The 5,895-nt window shown below is 39.0% G+C and overlaps 1 long non-coding RNA gene across 3 annotated transcripts; it reads right to left on the reverse strand.

The window, feature by feature from the left end:
- Positions 1 to 272: 272 nt before the first annotated feature.
- On the reverse strand, positions 273 to 5,895 carry LOC109200729 (uncharacterized). Of its 3 annotated transcripts, XR_003218239.1 has the most exons (4): positions 5,558 to 5,895; positions 2,425 to 5,123; positions 2,006 to 2,340; positions 273 to 1,659 (listed from the first exon to the last, which is right to left on the reverse strand). It is a non-coding gene; the product is annotated as an uncharacterized LOC109200729 (long non-coding RNA). The 3 variants fall into 3 exon arrangements; XR_003218238.1 differs by having other exon boundaries at positions 273 to 1,592; positions 2,006 to 5,123; XR_002060872.2 differs by having other exon boundaries at positions 2,006 to 5,123.

Raw genomic sequence — 5,895 nt, forward strand, 5'->3', positions numbered from 1 at the left:
AGGCATTGTGGGTCCATTACCAGATCCCTGACCTGACAAGCCCCTTGTGGAAAGTGCCTTTGGGCTGGTGCAGGAGGGCAGTGTTCTGTCATGTCAGCAGCCGGTTTTGACAACCCGGTACATCACACTACACCGTGATGCACCACCAACACCGCACTTGCCTCTGGAGGGGTATGACATCAAGGAAACCCTGCTCGCTCAGACAGCCTGTGATATTTTCTCAAACCACTGCGCTGAACAAGTTTCCAAAGAACATGCTGTGTGACACAATATCCTTTAACCTGTTAACCTGTGGCTTCTGGAAGAAACTCGGGTGAGTCAGTCACTGCAAACACATTTGTATCATCAAGTGTTTGTCAAATGAAAATGATATGTTTTTCTACACTTAGGATAATTTTCTATGTTGCAGTGCAGTAAAGTGCATGTTTCTTCTGTGTTCAATCATACATGTTCTAATTGTTATAAACAGAAAAAATCTTTTCTTACTTAACTGCTTGATTCTTAACTTGTTTAACTGAAACATGATGAAATGTCATAGTATTATTTTTTTTAAATGTCCTTGGCAGTGCATGTGTCCGCATTGTAACTTACTAATAAAAAGTCCTGTGTGTACTTTGGTGTGTGTTTTATGTTATTTTATTGCAAATAAATAATAGTCATTTGATTTTACAGTTACACACAATCTTATATCTCTGGCATGGCATGGCAAGGCAATATCAGGTACATGCAATTTGAAACCTGACATTCCAGAGCAAAGCATGAAGCACACAGCACGTGGTCAACGTGACTCATATGGAGACTGACAACATTACAAGGTATAAAGGAAAATTGAGGACTTAGCCACAGAAAAGACTTTTTTTCCTTTTTTTGTTACAATAACTCAAAGGTCAACTATGATTTTTAAATTAATATCATAGGTGTGAGTTTAGAGTTCAGATTTTTTCTGCACATTCTTTCTTTTTGTATTTAATTATGATGGTAAATACATTTTGCAACATATCTGCCTGCACTTGCTCTTAAAGTAGGAACAGTTCACCTTTCCAGCTGTATTTTTAATACTGATGAGTTTACTTTAATTGTTAGCCTATTGGTCAAAATGTATTGTTCTTCTGATTCATGTGTAATGCTTTTCTCAAATAATACATCCACATTTCAGCACGTAAGCAGCTGTTTGTCTCAGTATTACCTGATAACATACTGAGGCCTGCTGATCACGAAGTATGTGGGAAATAAAAGCATGTTAGGAAGAGACTTGGGCCACTTTCAGTTCGCGCCTGCTTTCTCTCCAACGCCTTGGCTCAAAGAATGTGCTGATGCTGAAGTTGACCTCGACCTTGTGAGCCAATTTTTGTTTCATGTCCCACTTCACATGCTGCAGATGCTCCTGCAGCTCAGTCTTCTCATTGTTTGCAGGGATAACCATTTCATTTGAGGAAGAGGAGCAGGAATGTAGTCCAAAGACAAATGGATGTGGAGAGGAACACTGGGACTTTCTCTCTTTCTATCTCTGTTTTTTTTCAGTTGCTAGTTTCCCCTCAAGAGGAATGAGCTCATGTTTGTGGGCTCTGTTGCCACATGTTGTGGTTCACTTTCTAGAATAAGGATGAGTTAGTTTCTGGTCAGACCACAGAGAAGCAGCCAGAAAGAAAACGTGCTTCCCTGTCAAGAACAAACACAAAACATTTGCATGACTTAGTGTAATTACTTGAGTACAGAGATTAGACTTAAAGTAGGATCATAATAATTTGTGATTTTTAAAAAAAATTATTGTCAAAGGGAACTTATTATGCTCATTTCCCTTTTTTAAAACAATTCCTGCATTTTACCAGAGCGGTTTTGCATGATTCACAGTTTTAAAAAAATCCTTAGCTTTTTGGCTGAGATAAGCATTTAGAGACATTCCATTCACCTGAAGTAATTTACAGCCAATAGTATAGCAAAACTGCCTGAACGAGGCATGACGGAGACACACTTTCGTGTTTTTTATGCAAAATTCTGACCCTACCTTCTGAATGTTGCTCATATTGTTTTTCCAGTCTTCTAATTTCCAATTTTGGTGAGCCTGTGCTGTCTTAGTTGACAGGAGTGGGACCTGATGTAGTCTTCTGCTGTTGTAGACCATCTGCTACAGGATTCAATGTGTTATTCAGAGATGTCTTTCTACACACCTTGGTTGATATGAGTGGTTATTTGAGTTATTTCTGCTTTCCTATTATCTTGAAGCAGTCTCGCCATTCTCCTCTGACCTCTGACATCAACAAGGCATTTTTACTCAAAGGAGTGCTGCTCACTGCATATGTTCCTCTTTTTAATCCCCAGAGATGGTTGTGTGGGAAAATCCTAGCAGATCAACAGTTTCTGAAATACTCAGACCAGCCTGTCTTACACCAACAAATATGCAAAGTTTAAAGTTACCTAACTCACTTTTCTTCCCCAAAAAAGTATGTGGATCCTTTAATATAACTGGAAGAATTTCTATCCTGCTTGTTCAGAATCATTATTGCTTAGGAAAAGAAATGCACAGAGAATACTTTTGCTAAATGTAGTCTTTTCGGTGAGGTTAGGATAGCACTTCAAGTGCAGCATCATCCTGGATTTAGGTGTCAAGACTGATATGCATCTTTCTCTCCCTGTGGCTTTTTACATCTGGAATCAAACAGAATTGCAACTCATGAAAGAATTGTTTCCATACAAACATGCAGACTGCCTTCCAGTTTAACTCCACTCCTCAGCTTGTATAAAACCCTTTATAGTTCACTCTGTCTCCCTGCCCCAAAAAGCCACAGTACAACCAGAGATTATATATGCCAAGTAATGAGATGAAGAATAGGGACGATGGCATGTGGAGTTGATGCTGAGGAGAATTTACAACATCTGCCTTCTTTGTTGTGGCAAATGCATGAGTTGGACCAATGTTTTGATTAATTTCATGTCTGAACCAGACATGAAGAACCCTCGGTTTCTTGTTATGAAACTGAGTGCTCTTATGGGATGAACAAGAAAATAATCTCATATATTGTAATTCAGAAAAAAATGAGAAATGAGAAAAATATATATATATAAAAAAAAGCCAAAAGAAAACACCGGTCATATCTTTAGAAAGCAACATTATGCCACAGACTGTCACTGTTGTGAGTCCATCCATTAGTTTGCAAAAACTTGTTATGAAGCCTCAAGCTGTGCACTTTTGCCGTGACAGTCTAGACATGTTGAATCTGGGATGTGACAAGTGAGTGTGGATTTCACTGTTTAATTGAGGCACACGCTCAAAGGCTTGCAAGTTGTCAGTTACACAAAGGAGAACATAATTTATACAATGAAAGTCACATTGTATTAAATAAGACTTGAAACTAGTGACTCTGGCCACGAATTCATCAGGAAAGTGTTTCCTGAGGTTGTGGATCAAAGTCTTTGTTTTCCAGACTTCCATAGAAGAAGAATTATTTTCGAAACCAAATGAGTTCCCTCCTCACGGCCATCAGGAATACTGAAAGCTGAATTACTGGCTTCACTTTCCAAACGCCAAAGCTACATTCATGTTTTATATGCAGTCTATGGTTCTGGCATTTATTGTTACTGTGACTGTGGAGTGTCCCTTGTGTTAACGGCACAAACTGCTGACAACAATCCATGAACGCTCCAACCTCCTGAAAGAATTCACTGTCAAAGTCTTGTGTTCATCTATGGTAGGTCAGCTACACAGTATTACACAGGTGGTTCTAATGTTAAAATCTTTCTCCTGAGATACAAAGTTTTGAATTATCATGTGCCATGATAACTTACAGATCTCACTGTGCCATATTATCCCAGTAGAGCACTTTGATCAACGACTACAGGCTTGCTTGTCGTTCCTAGAGCCTCTAAAAGTAGAATGCGAGGCAGAGCCTTCAAGTCTCAGGTTCCTTTGTAGAACCATTTACACTTTGGATTCAGGAGACAGACGTCCCCTGTATTTTTAAGGTTAGCCTTAAAGTGTTCCTTTTTGAAACATCACTTAGTTATGCATCTTACATCAGTCTGTTGGAGGCCTTCCCATGATGGACACAGCATTTCTTCTCCACGTGTCTATGTGCCACTGCTGAACGTCATTAACAATGCCCTCTCTCTCCTGTAGTCTGTGTTTTGTTGATTGTTCTTCCTCTTTTATGTTTTTTCTTTAACCTACGAGCTTGGTTCTGCTGAATGGTTCTTCCTATTAAATGGGAGTGATTTTTGGACTTCTCTCTGGTATTGTATGGCCTAGCTGATGATATAAAGCACTTTGAGGTGGGTGGTGTTATGCATTGGCTCTGTAACTGAACTAGCTAATTATTCTGTATGTTAAAAATAAAAAAAAATATAAGAGAACCAATTATTTATCTTGTATTTTTAAAGGGTTTTTTTTTTTTCAGAATCATTTACAAAATGACTGCATCCATACTCAATAGTTTTTCAGGTACAAAATGTTTGTTTTCATCCTTTGATTAAACTCATTGGCACAATGGGGGTGTGATATCACACCAGAGAGAAATGTGAACAGGCAAAGGTCTCCCCATGATTTTCCAGCCTATTCTATGGACTAAAATTGACTAAAATTATTATTTTAGTTTCATCAGATCTCTCCATTGTGAACTAAAATGGCTCAAAAATGATCAATATATTAAAAACATTTGCTCTCTCTGGAAAAAAACCCTCACTCACTATCAGAAAACATCTGATCTTGTGGTTAGAGACAAAAAAAATATACTTGAAACATCAGTACAATAGTCTACATGCGTGTAAAAGTAGTCCCTCTTGCATACCTTCACGCTTTGATGTATCAAATAAAAAGTTAAAGTCTTACTTTCCTGCAGGATAACTGAAACCATGTTGACACGACTTCACAGCCTTTATTCAGACTGCCGGCCACGGGGGGATTTTTCATCCAATCATTTTTACATCCGTTTCACATGTGGAAACAATCATACACGTGATTACAGCTAGAAGCTGTCAGTCAAAACACCTATGTGCTGTACACCTCCACATGCCTCAGCTGTGTGATCTCTGTGACACACACACACACGTCCAACTTAACTTCCTCCCTCTCTTTTCTTTTCACCTGCTGACGTGCAGCGATTTCCTGCTTCCAATTCCCCTCCACAAATCTGCAGAAATAATTATTGATATTATTTTAGGATGAGCAGGGATGTTTTTCTTTTTTTGTGAGACATTAAAAGGGAGAAGAGCTGTTAGAAAGTCTTTTCAGAGTGATTGGATCAATCTTTTCAACCTGCAAAATCAAACTTTTCTGATTTGTTGTTTAGAGATGCTAATTCCCCACTGGTGTATTTTTTGATCACATGAATGCTACTCCCGCTAACAACTGACTGTGACCGTGGAGTGCTGGAGGGAGGAACTATCCCAGTATAATTTCCAGAAGCAAAGATGCCACCAAAGACGATTGTGTTAACCCTTTAAAGCCGGTCGGAGCGGGCACGCTCTGTTGTGCGTAACTGTTTTTAAATCCCGGTAGCACTGCAACCATGTAAGCTAGCGCAATAATTTTTTTTGCATATGAAACCGGAGGAGTTGTACTTACATTTTATGCCATCAGCTTGTCCTAGGTCACGGTTTCCTTCCACATATAGCTTTGCAAAAACTGCATAAAAAGCGCTTGCAGCAACAAAAACATAATATTCCAGAAACACGCTTTGCCGATCCAATCAGCTGTTCGTAACACTTCCTACTCCATCAGCGGAACTATCGCATGTCCGCCATGATCTGCCCGAAACCGGAAGTGACGTCATTTTGCGGAAATGTAGTTTCTTTTACCATCAGGGGCTTATGAGCCTATACTTGTGTTTTTAAAAGTTATGTTTGACTTTATGACTTTCTGTGTCGTTTCTGGGATGCTTAGGACTCATATTGCACTGCTGG

This window comes from Oreochromis niloticus, unplaced genomic scaffold (genome assembly GCF_001858045.2).
Source record: "Oreochromis niloticus isolate F11D_XX unplaced genomic scaffold, O_niloticus_UMD_NMBU tig00007353_pilon, whole genome shotgun sequence".
In the NCBI taxonomy this organism is placed as follows: Eukaryota; Metazoa; Chordata; class Actinopteri; order Cichliformes; family Cichlidae; genus Oreochromis; species Oreochromis niloticus.